Source organism: Pseudochaenichthys georgianus, unplaced genomic scaffold, assembly GCF_902827115.2.
Source record: "Pseudochaenichthys georgianus unplaced genomic scaffold, fPseGeo1.2 scaffold_1897_arrow_ctg1, whole genome shotgun sequence".
NCBI lineage: Eukaryota > Metazoa > Chordata > Actinopteri > Perciformes > Channichthyidae > Pseudochaenichthys > Pseudochaenichthys georgianus.
The window spans coordinates 1-17,740 of NW_027262637.1; the positions used below are offsets into that span (position 1 = coordinate 1).

The 17,740-nt window shown below is 47.8% G+C and overlaps 1 pseudogene; it reads right to left on the reverse strand.

The window, feature by feature from the left end:
- Positions 1–257: 257 nt before the first annotated feature.
- On the reverse strand, positions 258–15,857 carry LOC117441680 (rac GTPase-activating protein 1-like; annotated as a pseudogene).
- Between the last annotated feature and the right edge of the window lie 1,883 nt (positions 15,858–17,740).

Below are 17,740 nucleotides of genomic sequence, written 5' to 3' on the forward strand. Positions count from 1 at the left end.
AAAAGTACTCAGATAATGTGTAGAAGTACTCAGATCTGGTACTTTAGTAAAAGTAGAAGTACTCAGGTCTGGTTCTTGAGTAAAGTAGAAGTACTCAGATCTGGTACTTCTGGTTCTTGAGTAAAATAAGAAGTACTCGGATCTTGTATTTTAGTAAAAGTAGAAGTACTCAGGTCTGTACTTCAGGAAAAGTAGAAGTACTCAGGTCTGGTACTTTAGTAAAAGTAGAAGTACTAGTAAAGTAGATAAGGTAGGACCTTGGGCTGGGTGCTGGTCTCCCTCAGGATGGTGGTGGGAGACGGGTCTGGCGTCCCGTGACCCACCAGAGTCGGTCCAAGACCCGGGACAGGTTGTTTCTGGTCCATCTGACCGGGGGGGCTCCGGACCCCCTGAAACAGTCATTAGAGTGCAGAGTTATATTTTATCATTATGATGTAGACATGTTTCTTAATGTATGATGTCAGGGGGGGGGGGGGGGTTAGTACTTTTGTAAGTGAAGCATGAGGAAGGCCAGGGTGTCTCTGTGGGGGGGGGGGAGCTCAGAGAGGGCCCGGTACACAGCTGCAGTACTGCTGTCTTCATCTTGCAGCTCTAATACACAGGAATACACAGGTAAATACACAGGAATACACAGGTAAATACACAGGAATACACAGGGGAATACACAGATAAATACACAGGAATATACAGGTAAATACACAGCTAAATACACAGCTACATACACAGGAATACATGACTGCAGTACTGTTGCCTTAACCCTGCAGAAGAGCCCTCAGGATTGGATAATATTAAAGTATATTTGTTATTATTATGAATTACCTGCAGCCTCCATGAAAGTTCGATGCAGTCTGAAGGTCAGCAGTGGTTCCTTCAGGTTCCTCAGGAAGTCCTTCAGGAACCCACAGAGAACATGGACGTCCTGCACCTTCCCCAGGGGGGGGGTCTTCCCCTGCAGGACCATCATCCTGAGCTCCTTCACCAGCCGCTCCCCCCCCCGGGACCCGGTACAGGCCCCTCTGTAGAACCACACTGTTAGCATGTAGCTGTTAGCATGCAGAACCTCCCCTCAGGACCCGGTACAGACCCCTCTGTAGAACCACACTGTTAGCATGTAGCTGTTAGCATGCAGATCCTCCGCTCAGGACCCGGTACAGACCCCTCTGTAGAACCACACTGTTAGCATGTAGCTGTTAGCATGCAGAACCTCCCCTCAGGTCCCGGTACAGACCCCTCTGTAGAACCACACTGTTAGCATGTAGCTGTTAGCATGCAGAACCTCCCCTCAGGACCCGGTACAGACCCCTCTGTAGAACCACACTGTTAGCATGTAGCTGTTAGCATGCAGAACCTCCCCTCAGGACCCGGTACATACCCCTCTGTAGAACCACGCTGTTAGCATGTAGCTGTTAGCATGCAGAACCTCCCCTCAGGACCCGGTACAGACCCCTCTGTAGAACCACACTGTTAGCATGTAGCTGTTAGCATGCAGAACCTCTCCTCAGGAACCCGGTACAGACCCCTCTGTAGAACCCACACTGTTAGCATGTAGCTGTTAGCATGCAGAACCTCCCCTCAGGACCCGGTACAGACCCCTCTGTAGAACCACACTGTTAGCATGTAGCTGTTAGCATGCAGAACCTCCCCTCAGGACCCGGTACAGACCCCTCTGGTAGAACCACACTGTTAGCATGTAGCTGTTAGCATGCAGAACCTCCCCTCAGGACCCGGTACAGACCCCTCTGTAGAACCACACTGTTAGCATGCAGAAACCTCCCCTCGGGACCCCGGTACAGGACCCCTCTGCAGAACCCACACTGTTAGCATGTAGCTTCTAGCATGCAGAACTCCCCTCGGGACCCGGTACAGGCCCCTCTGTAGAACCACACTGTTAGCATGCAGAACCTCCCCTCGGGACCCGGTACAGACCCCTCTGCAGAACCACACTGTTAGCATGTAGTACCCCCCCCCCCTCTCACCTCCTTGCAGACCCCTCCTCTCGATCTCAGCGACACACTCCACCATCAGGTGGGGCACCCCAGGGGGGGCACCCGGAGAGAAGTCCTCTAACGAGTTCTGCAGAGGAGATTTGACAGGATAAAGCACTGGTTCTGTCCTCCCGATCATCACTATCGTCCCCTCATTAACTGTGTTGCCCCCCCCCCCTTCATTACCTGTGTCCCCCCCCCCCCCCCCTCTCTCATTACCTGTGTTGCCCCCCCCCCCTGAGGAGGTATGGTGGAACAGTCGGAGCTGAACCTTATTTTGCACTCTGGATGAGCGACTGCTCTGCAGGTTCTGCACTTCACCGCCATCCTGCCGAACCGGATCCTCTTCCCACAGACAGAACAGGTCTCCGGCATGATCACCTGTAGAACCAAAGAGAACCTGAACCGTCTGTAGTCCACCTGCAGAACCAAACACACACTAACCCTCTGTAGAACCTAACCAAACACACCTGAACCGTCTGTAGAACCTAAACAAACACACCTGCTCTGTAGTACTGATGATTTAGTTATGGTTCTGGTTCTTACAGTTTTTGACAGGAACTCATGTTTTCAGGGTTCTCTCGAGGGGTTTTTGGTACAGCGCTCTGACCGCCACACTCTCCTCCATCTTGGATTCAGGTTCTGGCTCCAACAGCATTTTGTTGGCGGGTAACCAGACGGAGGTCTGATCTGAGGAGAACCACAGAACGTCAGAGACATGATTTACTACCACAGAAGAAGAGGAGAACCACAGAACATCAGAGGCATGATTTACAGAAGAAGAAGAAGACTCACCTCCTTCCGGGGGCACAAAACTCTCCTGTGGGTGGGTCTGCTGTGTGAGGGGGGGCCGTAGGGGGTTCCTCTGGGTTCTCTCGGTGTTCCCCGGCTCCATGTGGATCTCCCCGGAGTCAGGGGTCTGAACCGAGGCCTTCACCACAGTCTCCACCTCCTGACAGAGGACACAGGAAGGAAGAGAGAACCGTGATCAATACCAGGTCAACACGTGAGGAGAGAACCGTGATCAATACCAGGTCAACACGTGAGGAGAGAACCGTGATCAATACCAGGTCAACACGTGAGGAGAGAACCGTGATCGATACCAGGTCAACACGTGAAGAGAGAACCGTGATCGATACCAGGTCAACACGTGAGGAGAGAACCGTGATCGAATACCAGGTCAACACGTGAGGAGAGAACCGTGATCGATACCAGGTCAACACGTGAGGAGAGAACCGTGATCGATACCAGGTCAACACGTGAGGAGAGAACCGTGATCGATACCAGGTCAACACGTGAGGAGAGAACCGTGATCGATACCAGGTCAACACGTGAGGAGAGAACCGTGATCGATACCAGGTCAACACGTGGAGAGAGAACCGTGATCGATACCAGGTCAACACGTGAGGAGAGAACCGTGATCAATACCAGGTCAACACGTGAGGAGAGAACCGTGATCAATACCAGGTCAACACGTGAGGAGAGAACCGTGATCGATACCAGGTCAACACGTGAGGAGAGAACCGTGATCAATACCAGGTCAACACGTGAGGAGAGAACCGTGATCAATACCAGGTCAACACGTGAGGAGAGAACCGTGATCAATACCAGGTCAACACGTGGAGAGAGGAACCGTGATCAATACCAGGTCAACCCGTGGAGAGAGAACCGTGATCAATACCAGGTCAATCACGTGAGGAGAGAACCGTGATCAATACCAGGTCAACACGTGAGGAGAGAACCGTGATCAATACCAGGTCAACACGTGAGGAGAGAACCGTGATCGATACCAGGTCAACACGTGAGGAGAGAACCGTGATCAATACCAGGTCAACACGTGGAGAGAGAACCGTGATCGATACCAGGTCAACAAGTGAGAGAGAACCGTGATCAGATACCAGGTCAACACGTGAGGAGAGGAACCGTGATCAGATACCAGGTCAACACGTGAGAGAGAACCGTGATCGAATACCAGGTCAACACGTGAAGAGAGAACCGTGATCCGATACCAGGTCAACACGTGAGGAGAGAACCGTGATCAATACCAGGTCAACACGTGAGGAGAGAACCGTGATCAATACAGGTCAACACGTGAGGAGAGAACCGTGATCAATACCAGGTCAACACGTGAGGAGAGAACCGTGATCAATACCAGGTCAACACGTGAGGAGAGAACCGTGATCAATACCAGGTCAACACGTGGAGGAGAGAACCGTGATCAATACCAGGTCAACACGTGAGGAGAGAACCGTGATCAATACCAGGTCAACACGTGAGGAGAGAACCGTGATCAATACCAGGTCAACACGTGAGAGAGAACCGTGATCAATACCAGGTCAACACGTGAGGAGAGAACCGTGATCAATACCAGGTCAACACGTGAGGAGAGAACCGTGATCAATACCAGGTCAACACGTGGAGAGAGAACCGTGATCAATACCAGGTCAACACGTGGAGAGAGAACCGTGATCAATACCAGGTCAACACGTGAGAGAGAACCGTGATCAATACCAGGTCAACACGTGAGGAGAGAACCGTGATCAATACCAGGTCAACACGTGGAGGAGAGAACCGTGATCAATACCAGGTCAACACGTGAGGAGAGAACCGTGATCAATACCAGGTCAACACGTGAGGAGAGAACCGTGATCAATACCAGGTCAACACGTGAGGAGAGAACCGTGATCAATACCAGGTCAACACGTGAGGAGAGAACCGTGATCAATACCAGGTCAACACGTGAGGAGAGAACCGTGATCAATACCAGGTCAACACGTGAGGAGAGAACCGTGATCAATACCAGGTCAACACGTGGAGAGAGAACCGTGATCAATACCAGGTCAACACGTGAGGAGAGAACCGTGATCAATACCAGGTCAACACGTGAGGAGAGAACCGTGATCAATACCAGGTCAACACGTGAGGAGAGAACCGTGATCAATACCAGGTCAACACGTGAGGAGAGAACCGTGATCAATACCAGGTCAACACGTGAGGAGAGAACCGTGATCAATACCAGGTCAACACGTGGAGAGAGAGAACCGTGATCAATACCAGGTCAACACGTGAGGAGAGAACCGTGATCAATACCAGGTCAACACGTGAGGAGAGAACCGTGATCAATACCAGGTCAACACGTGAGGAGAGAACCGTGATCAATACCAGGTCAACACGTGAGGAGAGAACCGTGATCAATACCAGGTCAACACGTGAGAGAGAACCGTGATCAATACCAGGTCAACACGTGAGGAGAGAACCGTGATCAATACCAGGTCAACACGTGAGGAGAGAACCGTGATCAATACCAGGTCAACACGTGAGGAGAGAACCGTGATCAATACCAGGTCAACACGTGAGGAGAGCACCGTGATCAATACCAGGTCAACACGTGGAGAGAGAGAACCGTGATCAATACCAGGTCAACACATTGAGAGAGAACCGTGATCAATACCAGGTCAACACGTGAAGAGAGAACCGTGATCAATACCAGGTCAACACGTGAAGAGAGAACCGTGATCAATACCAGGTCAACACGTGAGGAGAGAACCGTGATCAATACCAGGTCAACACGTGAGAGAGAACCGTGATCAATACCAGGTCAACACGTGAGGAGAGAACCGTGATCAATACCAGGTCAACACGTGAGGAGAGAACCGTGATCAATACCAGGTCAACACGTGAGGAGAGAACCGTGATCAATACCAGGTCAACACGTGAGGAGAGAACCGTGATCAATACCAGGTCAACACGTGAGGAGAGAACCGTGATCAATACCAGGTCAACACGTGGGAGAGAACCGTGATCAATACCAGGTCAACACGTGAGGAGAGAACCGTGATCAATACCAGGTCAACACGTGAGGAGAGAACCGTGATCAATACCAGGTCAACACGTGAGGAGAGAACCGTGATCAATACCAGGTCAATCAATACCAGGTCAACACGTGAGGAGAGAACCGTGATCAATACCAGGTCAACACGTGAGGAGAGAACCGTGATCAATACCAGGTCAACACGTGAGGAGAGAACCGTGATCAATACCAGGTCAACACGTGAGGAGAGAACCGTGATCAATACCAGGTCAACACGTGAGGAGAGAACCGTGATCAATACCAGGTCAACACGTGAGGAGAGAACCGTGATCAATACCAGGTCAACACGTGAGGAGAGAACCGTGATCAATACCAGGTCAACACGTGAGGAGAGAACCGTGATCAATACCAGGTCAACACGTGAGGAGAGAACCGTGATCAATACCAGGTCAACACGTGAGGAGAGAACCGTGATCAATACCAGGTCAACACGTGAGGAGAGAACCGTGATCAATACCAGGTCAACACGTGAGAGAGAACCGTGATCAATACCAGGTCAACACGTGAGGAGAGAACCGTGATCAATACCAGGTCAACACGTGAGGAGAGAACCGTGATCAATACCAGGTCAACACGTGAGGAGAGAACCGTGATCAATACCAGGTCAACACGTGGAGAGAGAACCGTGATCAATACCAGGTCAACACGTGGAGAGAGAACCGTGATCAATACCAGGTCAACACGTGAGGAGAGAACCGTGATCAATACCAGGTCAACACGTGAGGAGAGAACCGTGATCAATACCAGGTCAACACGTGAGGAGAGAACCGTGATCAATACCAGGTCAACACGTGGAGAGAGAACCGTGATCAATACCAGGTCAACACGTGAGGAGAGAACCGTGATCAATACCAGGTCAACACGTGGAGAGAGAACCGTGATCAATACCAGGTCAACACGTGGGGAGAGAACCGTGATCAATACCAGGTCAACACGTGAGGAGAGAACCGTGATCAATACCAGGTCAACACGTGAGAGAGAACCGTGATCAATACCAGGTCAACACGTGAGGAGAGAACCGTGATCAATACCAGGTCAACACGTGAAGAGAGAACCGTGATCAATACCAGGTCAACACGTGAGGAGAGAACCGTGATCAATACCAGGTCAACACGTGAGAGAGAACCGTGATCAATACCAGGTCAACACGTGAGAGAGAACCGTGATCAATACCAGGTCAACACGTGAGGAGAGAACCGTGATCAATACCAGGTCAACACGTGAGAGAGAACCGTGATCAATACCAGGTCAACACGTGACATGCGTCAGAAAGACTGAAGACACACGGTTCTCCCTCAGAGAACCGAAGGGAGAGAACCTCTGGACTGGCTGTTGTGAACGTTAATAAACCCATAGAAGAGGTCCTCATGTCTTTATGAACCTGCTCCAGCGTCCTCCCCGGAGGTTCTGCAGAGATGTTCCCACTCCTTCCTCTCCTCCGGTCCGCAGCTCCAGAACCAGAAACAGCTCCAGAACCAGGCCCAAGCGACGAGCGCTGCAACACCCAGAACAAAAGCACAATGTTCCAAACAACCATAACCTTCTAAAGTACAACAGAATGTTCTAAACAAACAGAACATTCTAAAGTACAACAGAGTACTATAATAAAGTACATGTACACAGTATGTTGGAGAACTCATGTCTGACCCGTTTTTCTCGGGCTCGAGGTCTCAGAGGTTTGATCACCGAGGTATCCAGGTCCTGAGAACAATGACAACACACACATATTCATATATGTTGTAATAAGTACATTATAATATATACTGTATGTATTATAATTAGGGCTGTCAGTCGATTAAAATATTTAATCGCGATTAATCGCATTTTTATCTGTTCTAAATGTACCTAAGAGGAATATTTTTCAAGTTGTTAATACTCTTATCAACATATGAGTGGACAAATATACTTTATGCAAATGTTATTATCATTTGAACAATGACAAATATTCTCATGAATATTAAACAATTAACCTGGAACTTCTCTCATACAATAATACAATACAGTGTGTGTGTGTGTGTGTGTGTGTGTGTGTGTGTGTGTGTGTGTGTGTGTGTGTGTGTGTACTGTGATATATCGTTGGAGCTATGTGTAACTCAAGGCATATGCTCGAACGGGAGCTGCCTGGACGCTGCAATCATGTTGCGCACTATCCGTGCTGAGTGTGCTGACTGTTCGTACAATGTCCCGCTGTCTGCTTCCTGCATCAAGTCAAGTGCTCGGCGCAGTTGTCGGCGAAACACATGCGTTAAATCGTGTTAAAATAATTAGTGGCGTTCATTTTTTTTGCGTTAGCGCGTGAACTTGACAGCCCTAATTATAATATATGTGAATATATTAACAGTGATAACTCACCACGTCGTCGTCGGTGCGGTCGTAGCTGATGTCGGAGTGAGACAGAAAGGACGACTCGTCCACCACGCGCAGCCTGAACATCAAGAACACGTTAGATCTGTTCTAAAGCTCTTTATTATGAATCACTCTATATTAGATGGATTAGTGGTTAGGGTTAGCCTTAGATGGATTAGTGGTTAGGGTTAGCCTTAGATATATTAGATGCATTAGATGTATTAGATCAGTGCTTCTCAGAGTGTGGTCCGCGGACCACTGGTGGTCCGTGAGCGCCCCCTAGTGGTCCGTGAGTATATTGGTAACATTTCACATTTGATATAAATAAATACATTTAAGTTTTCCGCACTCTCGCGGGAATATCTCCGCAATGGAACGAGCTTAAGTTTCACTTTCTATTGCATGATAAAACGCAGGGCAACACCTTTGTCACACATGTTGCCAGTTGTTTGTACCATTTTCAGGTGATTTATAATCTGTTCTAGAAAAACGATGTGTGTTGGGATATTTATGGAGTTAGGTGGTCCGCGAGTGTTTTTTTATTGGTTAAGTGGTCCTTGGTATGAAAAAGTTTGAGAAACACTATTAGATGGATTAGATGGGTTAGGGTTAGCCTCGATGGATTAGATGGGTGAGGGAATGCTCCAGTATTGGGACAAAATTAACATGGGATCACTCCGGTCATTGCACGTACTTCGTCTCACTGGAATATTAACGGTCAGATTGAAAACAACATCGACCCAATTTCTCTGGGCAATGACGGGAGAATTTTGAAAGTGACAAAACACTGTTTTCACACATTTAAAAACAATTAAACAATTAAACAATGTTTACCCAGGATTCAGGCACCTTCCCTGGCTTGTAAAATGTGGTGATGCGCCCTGGAGGTATCAGACTATTTAGAACATGTATACCCAGGATTCAATCACTTTTCCAGGCTTGCAAAGTGTTGTGAAGCAGCCTGTGCTCTGGGTGCAGTCTGGGTGTGCATGGAGGGGTTTAGTCCGAGTGAAGAGTGCTCAAGTGTGGGAGGATGTGTAAGGCAGAGGAGGGTAAAATAAAAATTAAAGTGTGAACCTCCAGCAGGGCAGGTGGTGCTGTGAATAAGGCCGAATATTGATGCTGGTGGGCGGACAGTAAAGCACCGCAAAATCCACCTCCTTTAAGTGTTACCAGGGCCATGAGAACATCCTCCACAGGAGGGTGAGTGGTGCTGCTGTGAATAAGGCCGAATATTGATGCTGGTGGGCGGACAGTAAAGCACCACAAAATCCACCTCCTTTAAGTGTTACCAGGGCCATGAGAACATCCTCCACAGGAGGGTGAGTGGTGCTGCTGTGAATAAGGCCCAATATTGATGCTGGTGGGCGGACAGTAAAGCACCGCAAAATCCACCACCTTTAAGTGTCACCAGGGGCATGAGGTTCTGGAGGGTGTGAACATCTGGGTTTAGTCCGTGGGGGAGTGCTTAAGTCCGGGGGTCCGGGGTCTCACGGTGTGCGAGGTTATGGAAGTATGCATGATTTTCGAAATTCTCGAAAAAATGGCTAAGTGCCAACGGAGGAGGGGCTACAAAAAGCTCAAGTCTTCGGCGCTTCGGGACGAAGCCCCGGAGACATTTGCACCCCCCGTTGCATTTTACAACGGAGAGGGGAATCGAGACCTCCCTTCCTCCGTCCAAAACATTCATTCATCTTTTCCAAGCTACCATCTGCACGAAATCGGAAACCCTGTGTTTGAGAGCACTTAGAAAAAAAACGGGCTATTTTCCATCATGGAGAAATCATGGAGGAATGCATCCGCCTCATGAGCACTTTGGATCGGATACAATTGTTGCCTGGAGGACCCCCAATCATGGTTCTTACCAAACTTTAAGTCTTTGAACTGGTCTCTGGAGGAATTCAAGGAGAGTTGGCACGGAATAATGAGACACTATTTTCGGATACATTTTATCCATTTTCACCCCTTCCTCTGGTTCTTCCAAAAGTTAACTTCGACTTTTTCTGACTCTGGAGGAATGTAACGGGAGTTGTCAGGGGACTATATCCGCCTTAAGAGACACTATTTTGGGATACATTTTATCCATTTTCACCCTTTTCTCTGGTTCTTCCAAAAGTTAACTTAGACTTTTTCTGACCCATGTGCATCACCCTGGATCTCTGCCTATGTGCCTGTGGAATACTGCTCTCTCCCTCTGTTCACATCACTTTTACCCAGCTTTCACACACTTATTTCTGGGTAATTAAACCAGTTTAATGCACTTTTTAACACTGACATACCCAGGATTCAAGCTTCTTTCCTGGGTTACATAGTGCTGTGAAGCAGCCTGTCCTCTGGGTGGGAGAGCGAGGTGCTGGAGGAACTCTCTGTCTGGGTCACAGCCTGCTGCTGCTGCTGCTGCTCTCTCCCTCCCTGTATTCACATAACTTTTACCCAGCTTTCACACACTTATTGCTGGGTAAGAAAGCCATGTGCATCACCCTGGATCTCCGCCTGTGTGCGTGGGATCCTGCTTACAGCAGTGACTCTGCTGTACTGATGTTCTTGTACATTTCATGAGTCAAATGTGGATGAAATGGACAGGTTTCAAGCTTCTTTCCTGGGTTACATAGTGCTGTGAAGCAGCCTGTCCTCTGAGTCCCCATTTCAGGGACACATGCTGGAGGTCCCTCTCCCGAGAGTGGAAGTCCATTGCCTCTAAATAGAGGTAACATTAGGTCTGTCACTTTGGGTAACCGCACCACTGTCAGACGTCTCCTAAATAGGGTTAGGGGTTTGGGTTAGCCTCGATGGATTAGATGGGTTAGGGTTAGCCTCGATGGATTAGATGGGTTAGGGTTAGCCTAGATGGATTAGATGGGTTAGATGGGTTAGGGTTAGCCGAGATGGATTAGATGGATTAGGGTTAGCCGAGATGGATTAGATGGGTTAGATGGGTTTGGGTTAGCCTAGATGGATTAGATGGGTTAGGGTTAGCCTAGATGGGTTAGATGGGTTAGGGTTAGCCGAGATGGGTTAGATGGGTTAGATGGGTTAGCCTAGATAGATTATATGGGTTAGGGTTAGCCGAGATGGATTAGATAGATTATATGGGTTAGGGTTAGCCTAGATGGGTTAGATGGGTTAGGGTTAGCCTAGATGGGTTAGATGGGTTAGGGTTAGCCGAGATGGGTTAGATGGGTTAGATGGGTTAGCCTAGATAGATTATATGGGTTAGGGTTAGCCTAGATGGATTAGATGGGTTAGATGGGTTAGGGTTAGCCGAGATGGGTTAGGGTTAGCCTAGATGGGTTAGATGGATTAGGGTTAGCCGAGAAGGATTAGATGGATTAGATGGGTTAGATGGGTTAGGGTTAGCCGAGATGGGTTAGATGGGTTAGATGGGTTAGATGGGTTAGGGTTAGCCTAGATGGGTTAGATGGGTTAGGGTTAGCCGAGATGGGTTAGATGGATTAGATGGGTTAGATGGGTTAGGGTTAGCCTAGATGGGTTAGATGGGTTAGGGTTAGCCGAGAAGGATTAGATGGATTAGATGGGTTAGATGGGTTAGGGTTAGCCGAGATGGGTTAGATGGGTTAGATGGGTTAGCCTAGATAGATTATATGGGTTAGGGTTAGCCTAGATGGGTTAGATGGATTAGATGGGTTAGGGTTAGCCGAGATGGGTTAGATGGATTAGGGTTAGCCTAGATGGGTTAGGGTTAGCCTAGATGGATTAGATGGGTTAGGGTTAGCCTAGATGGGTTAGATGGGTTAGATGGGTTAGATGGGTTAGGGTTAGCCTAGATGGATTAGATGGGTTAGGGTTAGCCTAGATGGATTATATGGGTTAGATGGGTTAGGGTTAGCCTAGATGGATTATATGGGTTAGATGGGTTAGGGTTAGCCTAGATGGATTAGATGGGTTAGGGTTAGCCTAGATGGATTAGATGGGTTAGGGTTAGCCTAGATGGATTAGATGGGTTAGCCTAGAAGGATTAGATGGGTTAGGGTTAGCCTAGATAGATGGATTAGATGGGTTAGGGTTAGGGTAGATAGAAGGATTAGATGGGTTAGGGTTAGCCTAGATGGATTAGATGGGTTAGCCTAGATGGATTAGATGGGTTAGGGTTAGGGTAGATAGAAGGATTAGATGGGTTAGGGTTAGCCTAGATGGGTTAGGTTAGATGGATTAGGGTTAGCCTAGATGGATTAGATGGGTTAGGGTTAGGGTAGATAGATGGATTAGATGGGTTAGGGATGGGTTAGATGGGTTAGGGTTAGCCTAGATGGATTAGATGGGTTAGTCACCGCCTGGTGGTCCGGTGCAGCGTGGTGTTTCCCGCTTTGTGCTCGAAGGTCGCCAGCAGAGACTTCTGCTCAGCGTTCAGACCGGCCGACATCTTGCTGTCCTGAACCAGGATATCACACATCAGCTGCATCTGCCGCTGCTGCATCATGGGAGAAAACACACTGCATCATGGGAGTGTGTGTGTGTGTGTGTGTGTGTGTGTACCAGGTAGTGTGAGTGTGTGTGTACCAGGTAGTAGAAGTAGTGTGTGTGTGTGTGTGTGTGTGTGTGTGTGTGTGTGTACCAGGTAGTGGTAGTGTGTGTGTGTGTGTGCGTGCGTGCGTGTACCAGGTAGTGGGTGTGTGTTAGGGATGCCAGCGATTATTCGATTATTCGAATATTCGCTACAGTCTCCATCATCGAATATTATTTTTAAAAATCGATTATTTTTTTTTTTTATATATATATTTTTTTTTTTATGTTTTTTTTTTTTATGGCTTAGTTTCAACCAAAATATATATAAATATATATATGCTAATAATAGTATTAATAATTGTAAATGGTCATTGGTCACACCACCAGTTTGTTTTACTATAAACTTGGAGGAAGCCTGCGTGCAGAGCAGACTGCTGCTGCAGCAGCTACACACCGCCCCCCCCCCCTCCCTCACACGTGCGACTAAAGATGAACAAAGCGGCAGGTAAAAAGAGTTCCTCGTGGAACTACTTCGAACTTACAAGTCCAAAGGAAGTTAAATGCAAGCTCTGCGAAAAGACGTTGGTCTATCACAGCTCAACCTCAACAATGCGTTCGCATTTGAGTGCGAAGCCAAAGAGGTTACAGAGAAAGACGCAGCACAGCCGGCCATTACCAACTTCCCTTCAAGGCCACGTCGAGGTGATGACATGCTTGTTTGTTTGTTGTTTGTACTGTTAACATGTTACAGTAAAGAAAACAACGGAATTCCTTTTTTTTTCTTTTTTTTTTCTCTCCTGCGGGGGGGAGGGGGGGGGGGGGGGGGGTCGGTCGAATAATCGATTTTGATCATGGTCAGTTTCTGGCAACCCTAGTGTGTGTGTGTGTGTGTGTGTGTGTGTGTGTGCCAGGTAGTGGTAGTGTGTGTGTGTGTGTGCACGTGTGGGTACCAGGTAGTGGGTGTGTGTGTGTGTGTGTGTGTGTGTGTGTGTGTACCAGGTAGTGGTAGTGTGTGTGTACCAGGTAGTGGTAGTGTGTGTGTGTGTGTGCACGTGTGGGTACCAGGTAGTGGGTGTGTGTGTGTGTGTGTGTGTGTGTACCAGGTAGTGGTAGTGTGTGTGTACCAGGTAGTGGTAGTGTACCAGGTAGTGTGTGTGTGTGTACCAGGTAGTGGTAGTGTGTGTGTACCAGGTAGTGTGTGTGTGTGTACCAGGTAGTGTGTGTGTGTGTGTGTGTGTGTGTGTGTGTGTGAGTACCAGGTAGTGGTAGTGTATGCGTATGTTTGTACCAGGTAGTGGTAGTGTGCACGTGTGTGTGTGTGTGTACCAGGTTGTGGTAGTGTGTGTGTGTGTGTGCGTGCGTGTGCGTGTGTGTACCAGGTAGTGTGTGTGTGAGGGTACCAGGTAGTGTGTGTGTGAGGGTACCAGGTAGTGGTAGTGTGTGTGTGTGTGTGTGTGTGTGTGTGTGTGTGTGTGTGTGTGTGTGTGTGTGTACCAGGTAGTGTGGTGTGTGTGTGTGTGTGTGTGTGTGTGTGTGTGTGTGTGTGTACCAGGTAGTGTGAGTGTGTGTGTACCAGGTAGTAGAAGTAGTGTGTATGTGTGTGTGCCAGGTAGTGGTAGTGTGTGTGTGTGTGTGTGTGTGTGTGTGTGTGTGTGTACCAGGTAGTGTGTGTGTGTGTGTGTGTGTGTGTACCAGGTAGTGGTAGTGTGTGTGTGTGTGTGTGTGTGTGTGTGTGTGTGTGTGTGTGCGTGCGTGTACCAGGTAGTGGTAGTGTGTGTGTGTGTGTGTGTGTGTGTGTGTGTGTGTGTGTGTGTGTGTGTGTGTGTGTGTGTGTGTGTGTGTGTGCCAGGTAGTGGTAGTATATGTGTGTGTGTGTGTGTGTGTGTGGGTGTGCCAGGTAGTGGTAGTGTGTGTGTGTGTGTGTGTGTGTGTGTGTGTGTGCACGTGTGGGTACCAGGTAGTGGTAGTGTGTGTGTGTGTGTGTGTGTGTGTGTGTGTGTGTACCAGGTAGTGTGTGTGTGTGTGTGTGTGTGTGTGTGTGTGTGTGTGTGTGTGTGTGTGTGTGTGTGTGTGTGAGTACATGTGTACCAGATAGTTGTAGTCCCTCTCTATCCTGCAGCGCTTCCTCAGCTCGATGTCCAGCTGGTTCCTGGAGTGTTTGAGCTGCACCTCGCTCCTCAGCAGCTGCTCCTTGGAGTGTTTGAGCAGCAGCTTGTGCTCCTGGAGCTGCAGCTCAGCGTTCAGCCAGCGCTGTCGTCCGGCCTCCAGCCCGCGCACCACTGCTACTAGCTCTGTGACATCGATATATTTAAGCAATAGCTCACGACAGGCCGTGGTATATGCTCATTATATCACAGCTAAGGGGTGTGGTTCGGCAATATATCACATATTGTTGTCACAGGGTTGTATATATATATATATATTGATATATATCAATATATATATTGTTGTCAGAGTTAGTAGCAGTGGAGGATATATATCAATATATACAACCCTGTGACAACAATATGTGATATATGATAAACTCTATATACACACACACACATATGTACACATAACTATCTATATATATATATTATATATATATATATATATAGTCACCTTGCTCGCTGCTCCTCGCGTTCTCCTCCACAGAGATCCTCTGCAGAACCAGAGACAGAACCTCCTCCAGCAGCTGACGCTCCCCCATCACGCTCTTATTCTGAAGGGCTGCTCCACACTCCCTGTTACAGCAGCCGTTAAACTGTTAACCCTTTAAATAACTAATGTCAGACATATATATATTAATATTTAATAAACATGTTAGTGTTAATCTTTAGAATGAATCAGGCTTTAAATAAGAACTTGATATCATTTATATATTTAAAATGTAATTATTTATATGTTTAAAGTCAAGTTTGGATCTCAGTAGAGACTTAGACTGTTTCCTGTAGTTTCAGGCTGGATCCTCGTTTGAACCGGACACCTGTGCAGGTGACGCTCGTTCCGCGCTATCAACAAACAGCGCGTGCAGTTTCAGGAGGAGCACGCGGCTCTGAGAGCTCGCGCTGTGTCTCGCGGCTCACCTGCACAGGTAACAGCAGGATCCATTGAAGAATTAACACGAGACTTACCTCCGCGTGCAGCTCCTCTCACCAGCTGCTCTCTGTGGTCACGTGACCTCCTTCTTCTTCTCTTCTCTTCAACCTCTGTATCCCCCCCAGCAGCGTCATACTCAGGGCCGCCTTAATGCACGGGCTGACCTGGGCTGAAGCCCAGGGGCCTACGGAGATCAGGGGCCATCAAGAGCCAATACAAAAAGTTTAAAAAAAAAATGTAAATAAATGTTTTTTATTTCGGATGTTTTTAAAAAACATTTAAATAAACAAAGTCTTGGCTTTCAGAATATGAACATTTTATTTCCAAAATCACACGATAAATACATTTTTGAAGCTTGTAAAGGGAAAATGACAGCTCTCACTTGCAACTCACTCCCCCTCCCTCCGGCTGAAATTATGAACGTAAAAGAGTATAGTAATCATAGATAACACGACAGGGTCCGTTACAGTTTGTTTTCATCTGGTTTCAAATAAACAAAGTCTTGGCTTTCAGGATATTAAACTTGTTTCGGCAAATTCAGATGATAAATACAGCTTTGAAGCTTGTAACTAGGGATGCACGATATTGGGTTTTTGATACCGATACCGATAACTTTCTGCTTCTCAAGACCGATACCGATAACAACAAAAAAATTACGCCACTAATTATTTTAACGCGATTAACGCATGTGTATTTTTTTTCCTCGGCCGCCCGTAGTTTCAGAGCGCATCGAGTTTAAAATACCGTCTCCAAGCTGATGCTGACAGCCCCGCTCCTGCTGCCCGCTTGTGGCAGACCACACTTCCACGCTCACCGGCAGGCACCGACTGGCCATCGGGGGGACCGGGAGGAGGACCGGGAGGGTGTGTGTATGTGTGGCCCGAGCGAGCGAGAGAGAGACCTTATGTGCATTGTTGTTGTTAGCATCTGGTGCTAGCTAGCTGCGCTAACGGATATAAGGAGCTGTTTAAATGAAAACAGAGGAGCGACATTTCGCCACAACTGCGCCGAGCACTTGACTTGATGCAGGAAGCAGACAGTGGGACATTGGAGGAGAAGTCAGCACTCAGCACGGATACATGAACATGATTGCAGCTTCCAGGCAGCTCCGGTTCGAGCATATGCCTTGAGTTGCACATAGCTCCAACGCGCGCGCAGACACACACACACACACACACACTTTGTATTGTATTATTGTCTTCGTACGCTTTTAACACACCATCGTAGCGATGGCGATGTTTCAGGTGACTGATCAGGTTCGAAGTATTAGGGAGCGCTGGATTTGTGAAGAACTCCCCTCTTCCTAAACCACTAACACCACAGTACTGGCAAAACGGGAGGAGCCGAGTGAAAAACAAGCGCCCCTCATCCCAATCCACCCACACCGCAGTACTTTTCTCTTTTTTTTACCCAAAAAATATATTGTATATTATCGGGGCTATTAATATGGGTTTATCGGGATGACGTCATAATTCCTAATATCGGACCGATAATTATCGTGCATCCCTACTTGTAACGGCATAATTACAAGCGGAGAACGGAGTAACTTGACGTCACAGCAGGCATAACAACAGCCGGTGTTTCTCGTGAGTGTTTTGCCCGGGAAACAAACACAACACACACAAACGCAAAATTACACAAACACACACACGTATACACACAAACACACACACACACACACACACACACACACACACACACACACACACACACACACACACACACACACACACACACACACACACACTGTGGTAGGGTTCTCATGTGATCTCATGTGATCTCATGTGTTCTCATGTGATCTCATGTGTTCTCATGTGTTCTCATGTGATCTCATGTGATCTCATGTGTTCTCATGTGATCTCATGTGATCTCATGTGTTCTCATGTGTTCTCATGTGATCTCATGTGATCTCATGTGATCTAATGTGTTCTCATGTGATCTCATGTGTTCTCATGTGATCTAATGTGATCTCATGTGTTCTCATGTGATCTAATGT